Source organism: Pleurodeles waltl, chromosome 8 (genome assembly GCF_031143425.1).
Source record: "Pleurodeles waltl isolate 20211129_DDA chromosome 8, aPleWal1.hap1.20221129, whole genome shotgun sequence".
Taxonomy (NCBI): domain Eukaryota; kingdom Metazoa; phylum Chordata; class Amphibia; order Caudata; family Salamandridae; genus Pleurodeles; species Pleurodeles waltl.
Window position 1 is genome coordinate 113,979,102 of NC_090447.1, and position 19,836 is coordinate 113,998,937.

General features: G+C 45.2%; 1 protein-coding gene across 1 annotated transcript in view; it reads left to right on the forward strand.

Annotated features, from left to right (window-relative positions):
• UVRAG (UV radiation resistance associated) overlaps nt 1-19,836 on the forward strand; it is a 312,834-nt gene that overhangs the window by 285,519 nt on the left and 7,479 nt on the right. The window lies entirely within an intron of this gene.

The following is a 19,836-nucleotide window of genomic DNA, read 5'->3' on the forward strand; positions in this document are numbered from 1 at the left end:
CCATGCCTTGCTCTTATCTTCCTTCCTGCGCCATCCCCAATCTGCTTTTTGTCCCTTTCATAGCTACAGAAGGGGCTACCAGCCACAGCAGTTCTCGCCCGCCCACCAGGCCGCACATGCTCCCCAGCCTCTGTATGGCTGAGGGTGTGGTATCCATAAGCCTCATGGATCAGGAGGCAGAGGTCAGGTCAATCTACCACGCTCCCCTCCTCTCATTCTCTGCAGCTGTAGTCTCCAAACCCCCCCTAATCTGCCTTTATACCATCATGGGCACCCAGTTGGTGGCAGGATACATCATCACCTTCCCCGCTGGGACTCCATAACCAGAGAGGTGAGTTTTGCAGGTAGTCTGAAAGAGCTACTCCCTCCCATTCCTGTTAACCCTCCCCATTCCCCCTTGCCATCATCCCAAGGCAGGCCGACAGAGGAACATCTTTCTCTTCTCTGCCAGGTAATTGTGGTGCTCTTAGCAAAGGGTGCCGTAGAGAGGGTCTCAACACTAGAAGTAGGTAGTGGTGCTATTCCTGCTACTGTCTGGTGCCAACGAAGGACTGAGACCTTCATTCTATCCTAGACCTGCGGCTCCTCAACTACTTCCTCCAGAAGGAGAAATTTTAAATGCTCACATTGGCTCTGGTTCCTTCTGCCGTGGACCCAGGAGACTGGATGGTAGTCTTAGACTTGCATGACACATATCTTCATATTCCCGTCCTGCCTACCCACAGACGTTACCTGCCGTTCATGGTCAGCCACCAGCCTTTTCGGTTGTGCTCCCTTTTGGCCTGACTAGCGCCCTTTGGGTGTTCACCACGGGGATGGCAGTGGTTGCAGCTCATCTGCAGAGATCAATGGTATCGGTCTTCCCCTTTCTCAAAAACTGGCTGTTGAATGCAGGCTCACCTCTGACTGTCCTCGCCCATCTCCAGACTACAATGAACCTCCTGGTCTTGCTGGGTTTCACTATAAATGTGCCGAAGTCACACCTATTTCCCTCTCATACTCTCTCTTTCATCAGAGCTGTTTTAGACATGGTGCAGTTTCGGGGATATCATCCCAGGGGCGAGTCAATGATATTCAGGCTATGATACTGATGTTTCAGCCTCTGTCCTGTATTTCGGTGACAGACTCTGAGGCTGCTGGGACTTATGGCCTCCTGCAGCCTGCTTGTGACAAATGCACATTGGCATATGCGAACTCTGCAGTGGGACCTGAAGGTCCTGTGGGCATAGCATGAGGGAAATCACTCTGACCTGGTCCAGATCTCAGAAAAAACTGCAAAAGATCTGCATTGGTGGCGGTTGAACCGCGATTGGGTCAGTGACAGACCCCTCTCCCTTCCCAAACCATACTTCACAGTAGTGAGAGATGTGTCACTCCTGGGATGGGGCGACCACTTGGGAGAGGTGGCGATCAGGTGACTCTGCTCTCTGGCAAAATCCGGGCTCCACATCCTTCTGCTGGAGTTGCGCGCAATCCAACTAGAATTGAAGGCCTTCCATCAAGGGGAGGCTGATGCAGGTCTTCAGGGACACACCACTCCCATGTGGTACTGCAACACAGGGCGTGATGGGGTCATAGACTCTATATCAAGAGGTCCTGTGTCTGTGGACATGGCTGGAACATCAGGGCATTTCCCTGGTAGTTCAACACCTGGAGGATTCTCTGAATGCTACGGTGAACAAACTCAGCCGCAGATGCTTAGCAGATCACAAATGGTGTCTCAATCCAGAGGTGGTGCAGGGTCTCTTTTAGTGGTGGGGAGACCCTTGGTTAGATATGTTTGCCTCCGACAAGCCTGCACCGTATCAGCAGTTCTGCATGTTGGAGTTTCTAAGGTGGCTCTTGCTTTGTGATACTTTTCTTTTAGTGTGCTGCTCAGTCTTCGTGTATGCCCGTCCATAGCTCTCGAACCCAGAGTTCGGAAGAAGGTTAAGAAAGACCAGGCCCAAGTTATCCTTGTGGGCACGGAGAGTCTGGTATCCCATCCTACTGAGCATGGTCATCGAGACTGATCAGGCAGCCCCTTCGGGAGGATCTTCTGTTGCTGTAGAGGTTCTTCACCCAAACATGTCCAGTTTCCTCCTTGTGTGGAGATTGAGCGTCAGCACTTGACAGCTTTTAACCTTCCTTCCAAAGTCTGAGATGTCATCTTGGCAGACAAACATTCCTCCACCAAGATGGTATGTGCCAGCTGTTGGAAGAAATTTGTGGCTTGGTGTTCTGACAGAAATGTCAATCCCCTTTCTGTCCCCCCCCCCCCTCCTTTCTCAGGTTCTTCTCCCTTATTCTATAATTTGTCCAGCAGGGCTGTGTTCTGGGTACTCTCAAGGGTTCTCTTTCTGCTAGTTTTGCATTCCAAAAATTACCTGAGCCAACCCTCTTTTCAACTCTCCTATTGTATATAAGCTATTGAAAGGCTTAGTCCATCTCTTCCCCCTTCTGCCTCAGTGGGACTTGAATCTGGTTCTCACATTCTTGATGTGTGCTCCCTTTGAGCCAACTCACAATTGTCCCCTGCAGTTGCTTACTATCAAAACAGCTTTCATTGTGGCTATAATAACTGCTGATGAGTTGGTGAGCTATAGGCCTTTTCACCTAAGCCTCCCCATTTATCCATTCACCCTGACAAAGAGGTGATTTGCATGGAGGCCTCCTTTTTTCCAAAGGTGGTCACACCCTTGCATGTAGGTCATTCCATCGCCTTACCTACTTTCTGCTCTTCACCTCACCCTTCCACCTACTGGCACACAGGGATACTGCTCACGAAAAATCTTCTGGATCCAGTCTGACGCCTGGGATAATTCTAAGGTAAGGAGTCTGTAGCTAGTTAGTCTCTACCAGATAAGGTGTTACCAAAGGTAAATGACATGTTCTTAAAGTCCATGCTAAGTTTGGTTATACCAATTTCAAATTATTTTGTATATACTTTTGTCTGATTCTCCACTGCAGTAAATTTTCCATCATTTCTGAATAGTGACAGAACTGGAACATTTGGGCACAGGTAAGCAACGCACTGCAGTCCTTATGTACCTTTGATTCTAAAAGTCTGTTTCATTAAAAAAAGTTGGTAATACTAGGTCAGGGGCAGCACTTCCTTAAGGTAGAGGAGGTCAGACAATAGCCATTTAGTGCCCCCTAGTGTTGGCATCCAATTACTGAAAAAGAGGCTGAAAATGAATTCACTCCATAAATAGTATTTTGCCAGCTGGAGCACTTCTTATTTTGTCTGGATCACTGAAAACCGCTGCATTCGTTGCAGGGTACCACTTGAACGAAGTGTTACTTGGGTACAAGTATGTTCTGGATTCCCTTCTTTTTTTAAATTTTGTTCCCTCCAGCCCCCTTCCACTACCTGGGATGATACACATCGAATCTAGGTTTATTGGGTGAGTGTGGGGATGGAAAATGTCCTGTAGAATTTGAGTCATTATGGTGAGTAAATTTGGTATTCCAGTCTTTGCAGCCCTTGCTGTGTTCATTATCAGTCAATATACCTGGCCTCTGTGCCCATCTAGAAGGATCAACTAATGCAGATTTCTGTTTCCATTTTACTGACTCAAACATTGTGAATCTGTACATTCATTTTCTCATGCCTGATGCAAGTTCAGGTATGGGTGAATTTGTTCACAGAGGAAAGTTAGGGCTGTTTATAGATGGAGAACTCATACAAAAGGTGGTGAGGCCTCCAGGCACAAGTTTGCTTGCCCTTACAATTCTTTTACAGTGAATTTAATATCATGAAAACAGTGGGGGGGGGGGGAGGTTGCATTTGTGGTCATTTCCATGATAACTTCTTTTCCAGGGTCAGAAACGGAAAATAAGATGCCCAAAATTGGTGTCGGGCACAGGGTTTGCCCAGAGAGGAAAAATATTACCTCCTCCCCCACCCACTTCCTCTCCCACCCTCGGAGAAACATTAAAAAGTTAACCAGTGCAAAATATATTGTGTGATATTTACCCATTGAAGGTAGAAAGCATTAAAGTGTTCGCCTTCGCTGAGCAAAGCGGTAAGCATTGTGAGGGTGAAAAACAGAAAACAATGTATCCACATGATACTGCCGAAATGTGACAAAGATTCATTCTCCTTTCCTTGCCATTCACAAGGGCATCCTTCAGTTGTTTGCGACCCCTCCAATGATTGTAAAGCATTGAAAGGTTACCTTCTACTATTATGTTGTAGCCGTTTGTATAGTCAGAGTTGTTGGTGAGGGACAGATTCCACTGCACGAATGACAACTATTGGGGAGGAGATGGGAGCAAACAGCGATATTCCCCCTGCTCCCACCCCCATGGACTTCTTCTGTCGCCCGAGATATCCCTTTTGCAATGTCACTTTTTGGCTACTACACTTTAGAGAACAGGGTGCAAAACCATGCAGCGGCTGCCACCGCAAATCTCAAAGGGAGGGGTGGTGGGTGGGGGCAGGGATGGAGGTGGAAAATAAATAAAAAATAAACTTACCTCGGACCTCCGTTTCCCACTGCCTCCTGCTGTCTCGCTCCTGTTCCCTCAATATGTCCCAGCATTCAGTGGGACACCAGCACAGGCTTCCCAGCAATCCTGGCGCTGCTTTCATTCTAAACCTAGCATGAAAGAGTCAGGATTGGCCTGAGCGGCTCAAATTGCAGCTCGGACACAGCCCTGCGGTCTGTGCAGTTTCTCCAGCCCAGCACAGGCATGCTGGAGAAAGCTAAGTGTGCATGTGGGTTTGCCCGGCCTGAGACTTGGGTGCACTCCATTCCTCCTCCCCCTCACATGGCCGAACCCCGCTCCTCACTGCACTGTTGGCTGAACCAGAAGCAGAAAAAAAAAACAATAGTGGATTATTGGGTTTTTTTCTGCTTCTGGCTCAGCCAGGGGAGCGACGCTCCTTTGCCATAGGGAAGGAGCTGCCCTGATACCATGTTGTCCTCCCTCTCACAGCTGCTCAAAAAGATTAACGGGAGGATTGTTGATGAGACAGGATTTCAGTAAATCCTTGAGACAAGACTCTGCGATATACAAAGCATGCTGTATCAGTACTATGAAAATACACTGTTACCAGTGATGCTTCTCACCCCGAGAAACACACGTGCTACATTTACACAAACAAGTGTTTATGTATGGATATACTCTAGAGAAGCTACAACACTCGCAGATTCCCAAGACAACTCTGGGAATTATTTATGAATTCCAAGAAAGTCGTAAATTTGCTGTAATTATGAGCTTTGCCCCACAGGATTACATTTTGGAGTTTATTTGCAGGCTACATTTGAATTTGGCCCAAGCCAAAAAACGATATTGGAATAACTGTTTGCTAATGTGGATAAGCTGATATTTGTTTTATTTTAAAGATATCTCAAATTTCAGATGAAATGTATTTTGGTGATACTTTATGGTAAAGTAAATGAAGTGTTTTTTGACAGTGTTCTAAAGAAGTTGATAATAGCTTTCTGGTGTCTTCAGAGCTATTCATGCATTATTCTTCATTAAATATGATACTGAATGGACGGTAAATAGGCGTTTATCCGTAAATTGGGTCACATTTATGTGACCTTACTTAAATCTAAAACTTGGAAGTTGGATGCTCATAATATACCACTGGAAAGTGCTTTTATAGGTAGAACAGTATCACATTGGATTCCAGATATGGCCCTTGCACTCTGTACTTCTATGTAGGTGGGCTCTTTTAAAGATGCACTGGGCGTTGCTGGGTACTATTTCTTTGCCCAAAGGTATAAGGGCTGGCCCATTACATTTTCTTGTTTGTCCTGTACATTTTGTAATACCCTATTCATCACCCTTCCAATCTCCAAGTGCTAGGAATAGCAGAGAACCGGAAGCTCAAACCTACAAGAAGGTGACAGAAAAGATGATCTTTAAGTTGTTTTGGAAATTAAGTTCCACCTTACTTCTTGGTGCTAGCAGCAGCAAACTCGCTTGGGGTGGGACCAGAGTAGCGAAGACTCTGCCTCCAAGACTAGCTTTACTGAAGTCAGAAACTTTTAGCGGGAAGGATTACTATAGAGTAATAATATTCTGCTCAGAGAGTATAACTTCAGGCATATTTATTTCGTGTTTTGCCAAAAACAATCTGTGGGATAGATAAAACATTACTAGAAAAGCAGTCATGGGTCTGGTCAAGGGCCAGTTAAGATTTTTTAAGATTGGTTAGGCTTAGATGAATCTAGATCATTCCCCCCCCCCCCCCCCCAATACTATACTAGCTGCATGGTTCTACACCATTTTAAGATATGCCACGAGAAAGCTTACCCGTATATGCTAGAGTGAGTGGCCATCTAATTGGGATCTGATTAAGGCCAATACTGTTGTATGTCAGCCTTCTTTAGTGAAATGAGGCAGGATTTTAACTGCAGTTTTAGGTGGCTTCTTGATTTGGGAAGAGCTTGTACAGAATACTGAAGAGATTTGAACAGCATCATTTTTACACTCCGCCTGCACAAGTCCCCATCTGTTGGTCAGTTTGTTGACCTCCATAGGTCTTTGCCGTCACTCTCCACCAATATCTCAGTCTTTTTCGAACGGAGTCTAAGCTAGTGTTTTCCCATCCACCGCTGGGACTCTGGTACATTAAGTTGCAATTTCTCAGCTGTTCTGGTACTTATTGCATCGTGTATAAAACACACTTTATTCCGTCCTTGGTACATAGTTGATTTAGATTTTGCTGTTGCTTTCCTGGAATCTTAAGCATTTGCAAAAATTAAACAAGCATTTACAATGCACTAGGGTCTCGCATTTGTCGGAGTTACAGCTGTTGTAAACTCCCAACCGGATTTTTCCTGCATCAAAAGAAAAAAACAGCGCGATCGCGCTATACAGTTCACACAAAGTGCAATTATGAACTTAACGGCAAAAGTGCAATTAACGAAGCGCTCGACTTCTGCCCAGCGAGATCGCGCTCTAAAAACAGAGAAAAAGTAGTTCACAACCACAGCGAGCCTCGCATGTTTTCCGTACTTGGTCGCTGCGCTCGAGGAGGACTAACCACGGAAAAGGCATGACGTATGCGTGCCTTCGACTGATGAAACGAAGCGGATTGTAACAGGCAAGCCAACTTGCCAATGAAAGACACTGACGTGACGTTGACGTGGCTCCGAGCCCTTTTCTGATACTTAAAGCGTCTCGCTAGCGATACGCATGCACAAGTGCAAGCGACGCTGGCTCGACCCTAAAAATGATTGTAGTTGATGCTTGGCACCTGGAGGCCAAAAGTGAAAGCCCCAGTGCGATGACTTGTCAATTACATGTGTTACCTTATATGCATCGTGATGGTACCACAGTCACAGGTTGACGAGGCACGTTCATGAAATTGCATCATACGCATGCATACATCCTGACTTGGCGAAATTATTTTGTAACTTCAACTTACGGTTCCTAGATGGCAGACATGCAACTTGGAGTGGTAAGTTAAAAAAATTATAAAATGCGCGAGAAAGACAATTCAGTTTGTAGAGGTGTACGCCTTGTATTCTTCAGTTTTGATGTTTCGGGTAGTTGTGCTTTGTGCCTCTTTACTAATAGTGACGCCATGAAGCGCTTGAATTAAAGGGCTTTTTATAATGTTGGAGTTCACTCGTCGTCTGAAGTGTAGTTGGACATTATTAAATAGTGGTGCTATGTTGCCCAGAAGCTCTGCGGAATGTCCTAACAGCACTGTTAAATTTTTTTAACAGGTATGCTTGAAATAGTCCAGAAAAGGCCTAAACCTGAAAATGAACATACTGAGTTTTATTTTCTGTTAAAAAATTGACAAAGTAAGCTCGAACATATGTGCCTTGTGCAGGCAGGTGCCTTGAAACCCCAGCTTCATCCCTTTTTATTGAATATTTGGCAGGAAATATTCACATGCCACAATCTTATTTGCAACATTATAAAGGTAACTTGGAAACAATAGCTTCTGGCCACGTGCAGGTTTGTCATTGTGCGCATGTGTGGATATCCCTTCGTTATGTCGGAGGATTACTTTGCAGTTGGTGTTCGAAAGTAGTTGAGAAATGTAGTTGAAAAAAACCTAGAGAACAGACGTCTAGAAGAGGAAAATGCAAATCAACATTCTTGGTACTGGTAATTTTATTCTGAAGGTTCTCAGAAAATGTAAAGCTCCGGCTCAGGATCAGATCCCCTTGTGAGACCCGCATTGGTAAACTAAACGCAGAAAAATGCCACATCCACTGACTATTATGCTGTACATGAATATTGACAGCTTAAGGCCACCGGGGGTCCCTGTAGAATGCTCTTTTCCTTACATCCTCCCGCGCTATAGAGGCTGCTTCGCCTCGAACATGGATTTTATACAGAGATTCCTCCCTTTCCTCAATCCCATGACTTTTTAGAGCTTGCAAGAGACTCTAACCCTCTCCCACAACTCTGTTCAATTAAAACAAGCATTGGCAAAGCAAGTAGGTCTCCCCTTTGGGACCTATTGGCTTTGCCGATTCTTGGGGACCTGTTGTCTTTGCCAGTACCTTTTGACAATGCACTTTCATTGCATTATAATTCTGGCCCCCCTCTTAGGTCTGCAGGGTTACCCATGCTATTGGTTGTAGAATGACCTACATGGAGGTTTCAGCTGAGGTGCTTCAGGTTTGGAGATGTGATGTTAAAGTTGTACAGCAGTATCTTGGATATTAAGCCTGAAGTGGTTACAGTGTGAGAATGAATGCATTACCCCCTCGTCAGTCTTCTTAGCCCCAGTCATTATTATCTGAGGCTTTGTCTTACCCATAGACGTGAGTTATCCATTTAAGCAGGTACAAAAAAGTAGCAAATGTTACGCTGTGCCTAGAAAATAAACTCCATCCCATTTCTGCTGACCCGAAAAATCGAAGATGGAATACTGCGCTTCCTTGTTTTCTTTGTTTCTGAAGATATGTTGGAATTTCTGAGAAAGAAGGGGCCTGATTTCGATCTTGGTGGAGAGAATACTCTGTCACAAATGTGACAGATATCCAAGTCCGCCTTATTACAATCAAATGATATCCTATGGAGATCATAATAAATCGGGCAGTATTCCCGCTGCCTAGATCTAAAGCAGAACCTAGGTTTCTTTCAATACCTTTCTTTGTAATATACATGACTGTGTAATTCTCTGAACTCTGAGTCACTTGTTGCTGTCCTTTAACCAGCACGCGTCAACAGCGAGTCCTGCTTTACTGCTCCAGACTGTGAGCTCTGCACACCTCTTCCCATATTTGGAGCAGTGTGGGTATCACTCGCCCTCATGTTGCAGGCGGCCGGATTGTCTGCCTGTTTGGTGTTGAACGGTGGTCTGGCTCCTTTCCTTCCACCAGATACATGAGGACCCATATTAGTTCTTTTTGGGAGTTTATGGTCATGTGAGATTTTGGTTGACATGTCGCTTTTTTGCCACACAGACCTATGTAGAGAGTCCCTAATTTAGCTTAATGGAACATAGAAAATGCTCCAGAAAGCATCACAATACAAAAGAAGTCCTTGGTTTTCCTGTTTCTGAACACTGTAAGAGAGGGGACATAGTGCAGGATATCCTTACCTCTGGAGCTTTCCATCAGGAGATGATGCAACAGGCGGTTGCTTCAGCCTTGCAAAATAAGTCATCAGTAAAGTTTCCTAGGTCAGAAATGCACATGGATGTGGGGAGGGCTCAAAGAAAGCGGACATCAGAAGTCTCTTTGTTTGGGTGGCTGACCTAATAGAAATCCTTCATCAAGTACATGAGAATTTGGCTTTTCCATAATCAGAGCAGTAACTGATCAATGATTTGTTTCTCCTTTACCGGTACAATCAGTGCTTAATTTGTAAATGAATGAGTGCCGGTGCCCAGAGCTCTGCTCAGAAGCCTGCAGTCAGTGAAATTCAATGTGAGTGCCCCGAATAACAAAGCATTGTAGCCTTCAGCTCACTTCAGGCTTCTTTAATCTACTACCAGACACTCCATGCTCCTTTATCTCACTCATGGAGGTTTCTGCACCCACTGCTATTGCACAAGAGGACACATTAAAAAGCAAATATGAAGGGTGAATAGTGCTGAGAAAATCCTCTTCCTGTACCTTCCATTTACAGAATCCAAGCTTTTTTGAAACAGAGGGGGGCAGAGTTAGCCTCAAAAGTCATGAGAGAACCAGACGTTGATTATTTTGGTCCCATCCTTCAACAGAAGATGTGGCCCTGGATTCAAGCATTTTTTAAATCATCTTTTTGCAGCTTGGGGTTCTGGCATACCTCTTTTAGAGCATGTGGCTGTAGCTACGGAACCCTTTTATCAAACAATATCCTGCGTCTGTCTCTCCAGCTCCTTCAACCACAAATAATCTACTAAAGTTATTTTGGGCCCCCACCAAGCCTCAAGTTCCAGTCAATGGGGTTGAATCAGCCATTTCTTCAGAGTTTGGCATGCATTGATAACAGATGGCTGGCTTCTCGATGGTTAGCTGTATTACTACAGATCCTAGATATGCATGGCAAGAAAGACATAATGACCTGTGAAAGCGCTCCCTGCTCCGCAGGGAATATTGAATAACAACTCTATATTGTGAGGCACAATCTGAAATAGAGAAACATCTATCATAGGTATGACTCCTACTCTCTTAAATTGTGTAAGTGTCAAAGTAGAGGTGTCCCAGCTTTGTCAGCCCTGGTGTTCTCGAGTGTAACCGTGCCTTATGCTCCAATGATATGAGCAACCTAGGATTTTTTTAGCCGACAGAATCACTGGTGCACATAGAAAACCAGAGCGAGTGTTTGGAACTAACCAAGTCCCTGCCTACACAGTACCTGCCACTGTGTTCACTTGCGTGCTTTGTCTAGCCTTCCGGTTTGGGCAGCATTGTTTAAGCAGGCAGCTGGATTCAGTTTCCTCATCAATTGCTATTTAAGGTACAGAAGTTGTTCACAAAGTGTGCCTGCGCTGCACAGATGTACTGTGGCATATTCCTACTCTCTTTCGTGAGATCATAATTCGGTGCAGCAGTCCCTCTATGGACATCGTCCCATTGGAGAACAGTGTGATCCTCTTATGTTTCTGCTCACTGAATCCCCACCCAAAGACTAGGGAAATAGATGCCCTATCCCTTTCTAGGCTTAGGGGTCTTCTGTTTGTTTTCCCTCTCTTAAGATGATCCCAAAGGTCTTAGCTTGTGGAGATCCTGCTGGTAACCCCTTTTCGGTGTTGCAGTCCATGTTTGTTTAAATCTCCATCACATCTCATCTCGCCCTCATTGGGTCATCCTAAGTTTTGCCTCTCCTGTGACATTCCCTCTTCTCTTGGAATCGTCTCTCAGTAATCTCCATCTAGGGATTGGAGCTTGAGAGGTTATCCTTCTCAGCAAGAGATTGTTAGAGGGAAGTGGTAGAACTTTGTCTGCCTGTTTATTGGCAGTGTAATGTGCGTGCCTCCTTATTTGAGGTGCATGGGGGACCCAGATTGGGACTGTAATGGATTGGTAGAGGGCTATGCTTCCAGTTCTGGCAAAACATGGATGTGGAATTTGCTGCATTTGAACGGAGGTATGGCCAAGTAGGTTCTGAACTCCCTAGAGCTATTACAGATAAGGATCTAGGCAAACTAGAACAGCTTTTAGTGCAATCATATATTGAAAGGGCAGTTAGTGCTGGAGGGCAGAAATAAGCTCCACTTGTGGAGCCTTTTGTCCAGTTTTACTGTTCAGATGGTAGGCGCATCCTAAGGTTAGTTTCTGATGGATATGTCTAACCACAGATACCTCACCTTTAGACTATTCCCAGGGGCCAGACTGGATCTGGAAGAATTTTCAGGATAGCCCCTACGCTCCGGTAGGTAGTGTTATGCAAGTGCGTTGACGTCCATTCCTGTCTTTCTGAGCCTTCCTATGTGAATCTTGAACTAGCTCCTACTTTTTTCTCATCAAGTGACCTACTGTTTTCCAAATGTACCTGCGGGCAAGGGAACCTGTCCTCTTCTAAAACTACATGGTTTAAGACTTGTAGGGACTGTCACAAATATGTCAGTGTTCGATCCCCGCAAGGTTTGCCTCTGGTGTGTGGGCTCAGATCTTAACTCTAAGTTGTACAGAGTGTGTGCCTGATGAACCTGAAGGCAGCCCACGATCGCAAAGCCAACCTATTCATTGCCAAGAAACATAGGAAGTCACGTACGTCAAGGGTATAGACTCATTCCCGCAACAGCTTATCATTACGATCTGAGTCTTCGGGTAAGTCCACGTAAAAAAAGAAGCACAAGCCGTTCAAGTGGGCCTCGTCCTAACCTCACCATTCTCCCTCTGTGAAGTTGCAAGAACTCCAAGGTGCCCAGAGGTCTCGTTCCGGTCCCGTACTGAGGACCCAATTGCACAGCTGGTCCTGGTGCACCCCAAATTTCCAGGTCCGTCTGTGATGCCACAACAGACAGAGGCATTCAAGGAGGCCTTGCTCTACATCTTTGGCACCCTTCCAGCTACCTCTGGCGTGCCTTTGGACACTCCAGGAGGCATCCAGTCGTGTTGAAGTACACAGGTCTGCCCTCTGTCTCCCCTGAACCTGTTTTGGCTTCTGCTTTGGAGCAGACTTCACTTCTGGCACCACAATTCTTGCTGGTTCGTAAAGCGTTGACGCTGGCACCGTCGCAGCTGACGTCAAAGGACGACATCGATCCTATTGTTCTGTCTGAATCTGACCTGAATCAGTCTCAACCGAAGCTACATTCTGGCACAGTTCCGACACAACAGGACCCCGTACATACCGACTGTCACAAAACAGTACCCTTGCTGCAGAGCCGCCTTCCAGTTCTCAGGTTTTTCAGATGGGGCTCTGACCAGAGCCAGCAACCTTTTGGCGATGATCAGGATGAGTTTGTCTTGCAATATGATGATGGTTTTTATGTGGACCTGCAAGAGGCCAGTGGGCTGGACACTTTCCATTAAATGGGGCTTTTCTCACCCTCCTGGCCTTTCTGTAGAGGAATTTGCTTTGTTCATCATGGTCAATAGACGGCCGCAGACGTTTTAGATCTACAGTTTTCTTCCTCTGATGTAAAAATGAATGTCCTCTTGGAGGTGTTACAGTCCGAATAATCCTCGTCGGAAACCATATTGCCCTTCAACTTGTCCCTAACAAACCCTGCTCTTGGCTACCATCTGTTACTGCCTAGAACACAGTGTCCACACTTTTGTGTTTTGGAACTCCGATCAGGCTGCCCCTTCTGGATGATTTGCTGCAGCAGCAAGTCAGGGTCTTGAACATGGGCCTTCACCATCTACACCTGCATGCATGAAGATTAAGCGTCAGCAGTTCACTGGATTTAACCTTCCTCCCAAAGTAGCTAATGCCTTCTTGAAAGAGGAGGAGTGACTCCATATGGGGTGATCTGGCACAAAGAAAGGCAAGGCAGTGCAGGAGAGGAAACTACCCTGGTGGATGGTCCTCTGCATTAATATCTGCCACGCACTGGCCAAGAGCCATCCCCGTGAGATGTTGAGGGCTTACTCCACCAGAGTGATCCTTGCTAATACTCCGATGGCATGCAGAGTGCTTGTCCTACATATTTGTCAGGCTGCTACAGGGGCATCAGTGCACACATTCACAAAGCACTACTGCCTTCATACCCAGGAAATACGGGAAGGACATTTTGCCTGTTTAGTCCCTCAGGATGTTTTGGTCTGAGTCATTCTACAGACCCACCGCCAGGGAAGGTTCGGCTTTATCTGTACTAAAAGTGAGGAATCTGCAATTAGAAGTATCCATCGAAAGAATATGCTTCTTACCTTTGGTAATGTTCTTTCTGGTAGATGCTCTTTATCTAATCGCGGATTCTTCACCTCCCCATTCTATAGAATGGACTCTCCTCCATTTAAAAAAGATCCCATTTTAGAGATCTGCACTCTGGTATGAACAGTTGAACTTTAAGCTTAGTATTAGAAGGTGTGGACAGTGTCCTAAAAAAAAGGGACATCAGTGAGCTTGGATGGTGCCTATGTGCAGTTTCAACGATCACTTCTGGGGCAGAGCAGAGTCATTGCAGAACCGCATGACCCTACTTACAGGTGCACAGGGGTATGCTAAAAGTCTTCCGGATCCCGTCTTGCGCCTGAGGATATTCTATAGGTGAGGAATCTGCAGTTAGTTATCCACCAGAAAGAGTGTTACTTAAGGTAAGTAACTTGTTCATACTGATGCTTGCTCGAAATGCCCAAGTGATAAAATACCTCTGCGTGTTACAAGCTTGGTCTGCATATGGTGGTAGAACTCTGTAGATCACAGTAATAGAACAGGAAAGCTAAAGCAAGTCAGGCTTAGGGTAAAAGAACAGAGGTGAGTGGTGCACCCACTTCTGCCAGTCATGATTAATGTGAATTGGCAGTGTAGTGTTTTTTGTTTGTTTGTTTTGTTATTAGATAGCAGTGAAATAACTGTAGATAGTCCTGGATTACCAGGAGTGCTGTTTTCTGTGGGTCTCAGTACTGGAATGCTTGGAGTTGCTGCAGGTGGTGAGGTGTTTCAGAAGGACTGTATATGGGCCCCTGTAGAGATTTAAAAAAGCATGCTGTAGGGAGCGTCTGTGGAATACAGGGATTTATATAGATGAGAACTGAGATGCATTGAGAGCTTGGTGTGGTTCCTAGTATTGTACTATCAAGCATTTGGTCTCGATCAGTACTGAGGTGCATTTGCACTGCTGTTTGTGGGTTCCATATGTAGCTAGTAGCGATGCCCTAGATAAGAACTGGGGTGCCTCATCAGACTTCTGTATGTCAGCATTGGAGCAATGTGCTGCTGCAATTCAGGACTGAGGTGCATTGCTCTTGATCAGTCAATAAATCTGTATCTTTAAAGTGCGGCTTAGCACCCATTAGGGTATCCAGGCACCAGGATCTTGCTGGGATTAGTCAAACAGCCAAGTCTTAAGTGCCTTTATGAATTCCGAGAGCGAGGATGATGGTTGTGCTCTCTAGAACACTGTTAGGGAATAGCAAGCAATGCTGTTGCTAGGAATGAGGTAACTTCATAGACCTGTGAATACCCAGTGCTGGAAAGGCAGTGCTGCTGCAGTAGGGCTGGAAGAGTTGGATTGAATATGGATCCCATCGATGCAATGGAAGAGAGGTCTGAGCTACATGTTGTTCTCGGTGCTATAATAGCAGGGGGATTTGCATGTTAGAATTGAGGTGTGTGGGCAGAATGCTGTACAGTTCTCAGTACTGGAGTTGCTGCAGAACAGGTTTGAGGAGCATTTGTGGAAGCCTATGTGAGTCTCAGTGATTGCCTGGCAAGAGGTTCTACTTTTCAGTGTTTATGCGAGTTGGCAGAGCTCATTGTGGCTATCATTACCGAAAAAGCACTAGGTACTGCATAATGCTGAAGTACATTGAGCTGCGTTCTTCCCGTTGCTGTGACAAAAAGAGCCCTGTTGTCTCTAGAGTGAGTTGTGAGGGCAGAGTTGCCACAGGCCTAAAATGAAGTGACTTGAATCTGTTGGACCTGCTGTTGGAATAAGTGAGGTGCAAGTCAGAAGTCAGTGGGGGTGGGTCTTGTGTATGTCCGTGCGGGGTGCTCACCCAACACTTTTCCCTGGAGTTTCAAACAGCCTGGTGAAATAGTTCTTTGTGATATCTTTCCAAGGAGAATCTGCAGCTGTCTCTGTTACTGTCTTTAAATGGGCACAAAATATACTGCTGCCGGAAAAGATGCAGTCACATTCTCTGCTGGCAATCTGTACTTCTGCCTCTTACTGTTTAGTGCCCTCCTGGAAGCAAACTACTATGTTTGGGCACTCACATTTCACCTCACCTTTGAAGTACAAGCAGGACAGAGAAGGGTCATTGACCCTTTGTCAGGAGGCTCTACGACTTTGGACTTGGTTGGAACAGCAGGGCATGTCCCTGGTGGTTCAATTTCTGGTGGGTTCTCTGAACACCAGAGCGAAGGAATTCAGCCAAAAATGCCTAGTTGATCACGAATCGCATATACATCCGAAGGTGGCACAAGGTCTTTTTCAGCAGTTGGGGACAGCCTTTTTTAGATCTGTTCGCCTCTGCTGAGAACGCGCAATGTCAGCAGTTTTGCGCATTGGAGTTTCCAAGGCGGCAGTTGCTCAAAGACACTTTTCAACTTGAGTGGAACTCAGGCCTCTCATACGCTTTTCCTCCCATGCCACTTCTGTCCAGAGTTCTCAAGAAGATCAGGAACGTCCAGGCCCAAGTCATCCTTGTGGCTCCTGGCTGGGCATGGAGAGTCTGGTATCCCGAGCTGCTGAGCATGTCCATCGATCCTCCGCTCAAACTGCCCTTTCTGGAGGATCTTCTGTTGCAGCAGCAGGGGAGGGTTCTTAATCCAAACCTGCCCACTCTCTGCCTTCTTGTGTAGAGATTGAGTGGCAGCAGTTCACAGCTTTTGACCTTCCACTGAAAGTCTAACATAATCTTGGCAGTCATGCATCTCTCCACCATAATGGTATACGCCTGTGGTTGGAAGAGATTTGTGGCATGGTGCCCCACTATTGGCCCACTTTCTGCCCCTCTTTCTGATGTCCTATTTTTCATTCTTTCCCTTGCCCAGCAGGGCTCTGCTTTGGGCACTCTTGAGGGATATTTGTCTGCTATTTCTGCTTTTTTATGGTTGCCTGATCATCTTTCCTTCCTTGTTTTATTCTCCTACTGTACATAGGTTCCTCAAGGGTCTCACTCGTATGTTCCTTCTCTCTCCCTTTATTATACCCCAGTTAGATCTTAATTTGGTTCTGACTTTCTTGATGTGTGGTCCTTTCGAGCCCCTCCACAATTGTCCCATCAGGCTTTTCACATTGACAACAGCCATTCTTGTTGCAATTGCATCTACCCACAGAGTTAGTGAATTGTATATTTCTCTATATATCCTGACAAAGTGGTGCTTCACACAAGGGCCTTTTGTCTGCCACAAGTGGTTGTCCTTTCATGCAGGACAGTTCATCGCCTTGCCTACTTTTTACACACCGCCACATCCTTCTAAGTAAGAGGAGAGACTCCACTGCCTGAACCCAAAAAGTGTTGACGTTCTACCTTGATCATACAAAAAAGTTATAGGTGGGTGACCAACTCTTTGTAGGGTTTGTGAGGGCGAAGAAAGGTCGGGCAGGGCAGAAGCGAGCATCTCCAGATGGGTCATTCTCTGCATCAAGATCTGCTACGCACGTTCATTCTACCTGAGCTAAAACTGCGACCACTGTTAGGACGGGGAGTTCCTGTCCTAGACATCTGTCAGGCTGCGACGTGGGCATCTCTGAACACGTTGCCCATACACCACTGCCTGGACAGTCAGGTCTTTGGGGACATGCACATTGCCAGTTCAGTCCTACAGAACTTTCTTGTTTGAACTTGGTTCGCAGACCCACCTCTGGGGATGGTTTTGCTGCGATATCTGTTTATAGGGAAGGAATCTGCAGCCAGAAGTCTATCAGTTGGACAAGTTACTTACCTTTTGGCAACGCCTTATCTGGTAGAGACTATATCTAGCTGCAGGTTTCTTACCGACGCACAAAACCTCCCTGCTCTACAAATTGATTTCTAGGGGCAGGGACTCCCGTTTCAGGTTTCACAGTAGTCTGTATGCTTCATGGCTCTGCGCTTCTGGCATGGAAAGTCATGAAATGAGTATGATGTCAGAACGCCTGAGTTGGGCCTGTATAGGGACCGCAACTTTATTTCTGGCGGAGCCAATAACGGACGCAGAGCTGATCAACACCACTTACCTTTGTGCAGGGTACTGCTCATGAAAACTCTTCTGAGTTGTATATTGATATTGTATTGTAATAGTATTTATATAGCGCTTTTAATAAAAAAACATGCTGCTGTCTAAACACGACAGGCATATTATTTCAATAACATAGCATAGCTTCAGGTGTTGCTCATGCAGTGCAATCGTACAAAGACTATCATCATTTTAAGGTTCCACCTTGGCCGTCACATTCGGAAACCAATATGTTGACCATATTGGAATGGTAAAGGAATGCTGCACTGAGGACAACAGCGTTACATAATGAGTGCTTGGTTTAGCAATATTGGCTATGGGGGAACGCAGGACAGTGCAAATGAAACAAGTGTTAAGTATGTGGCCTGTTAGCATTTCCTGGGGAACTGTAGTATCATGATAAGAAAACAAAATGAATAAAAGAGAAGGAGCAAAGAAATGGAAGGGGAACTGTAAAAGGAGGACATTAAAAATCAAACCAAGAAAAAAGTAAACTAAAGCCACGCCAGAAGCCCCCTCATTTTCCGGTGAATACATGTGATAGAAAAATGCCTCTGTTCACAGGCAGGAGAGCCAGTCTGATATGGTCTGAACCATTACCTCTTTCAGTATGCTGCCATGGATGGAAGCAGAATGTAAATGACACAGGCTATATATTTTTGCATGTTTTATTTAATGCTTTTTTGATTACAAGATCCTGGCTGACTTCTAACCCTGTGAGGCTTTCCAAATAGATTCTAGTAAGAATTATTACAGTGCAAATCTCTTATGCCTAGGGTTGCTCAATGTGGATAACTAACACCAAAATCCTTAACTTTAAATGTAATCTGTAGGATGACATGGAATGCAGTGCTTTCCTGCAGGTTTTAGCAGTGAATTAGCAATCCGTTGTTAAAATCCTATTGCCTTTAACACATGCTTTTCACAATACGTATGGCAGGTCTGCTTCCATTGTCATAACTTTTCATTCCAAATATATCAAACCTAAGAAATCTGTATTACCTTTTGCCAGTGAACCGATGAGGTTTACAACTTTTACCGTTGGCTTAACACTATTGCCAACACAGGTCTACAGAAGGTGTACATAAACTGGCATGCATACCATTAATATTTCCAAATGTACAAAATTACAGTTTGCAAACAAATCTTTAACCCCTTCCAGTAGTGCCTAACTAGAATCCTCGCAGTGAAAACCCCAAGGGTTCATCACCAAAACCCTAACCTACAGTATTAATCTGTGTGATTACATGTAACAAAATACCTGTAAAATGTGATAACCCACTTTTAATAGCCTACTGGCTTTATCAGGTGCTTTTCACAATAAATAAACTAGGCCTGTTGCCTTTGTCATAACTTTCCAAACGTGGATCAGACCTGTAGCATTAGACATAGCTTTTCAAAGTACACCCAGTCAAGTCTGCAGCTTGTCAACATAAGCAATCATGTTACAAAATCCTTCTGTGCAGACTTTTAGTATTTATTTAATTTTAAATGGATTGCTGTCAACGTTTACTTTTCGCTACAAGTATGTCTGACGTATTTCCTGTATCTTAATGTTTCATAATAAATATCTGGATTAAAGCCATCATGTTCTTGCCACTCTAACCAACTCAGTCCCGCTGTGTTGAATATAAGCTTTGCCAAAAGCCAACAGTTGTAATACAAGCACTCTTTTCAGTGGAAGAACACAACTTCGGAACAATCAAATCCTGTACTCGGTACCCTCCCTCGGATGTACTCTGAAAGCCCTGTGTTTTGTTGATCACATAAGGTATGGTGACCGCTGCCTTGACAAACCAGCCGTGATTAGAAAAGTTATTATAGCCCTTTAATTTTTCCAGCTCTTCCAGCCAGTGTCCAGAATCTAATATCCAAAGTAATCCGTAGACCTCTAAACAGCGATGGCACTGCATGGAAATGTGCTGCCGCTCTGGAGCGTGGTGGTGGGTGCCCGTGGCCCATCGATGTTAAGGGTGTAATGCACCCATGATATGGCTTAATGTCCGTCTCACCCAACGGGATGGGGCCTGATACCCTGTCTCCCTGCGCACTGTTGTGTGAAGTGGAGGCCGAGCGTTGTGCTGTTTTGCAATCTAGATGGAATTACCAGGTGTGCTGTCTACAGTGTGGGTATATTTCCCTTGAAAAATACGTGGCTGCCGA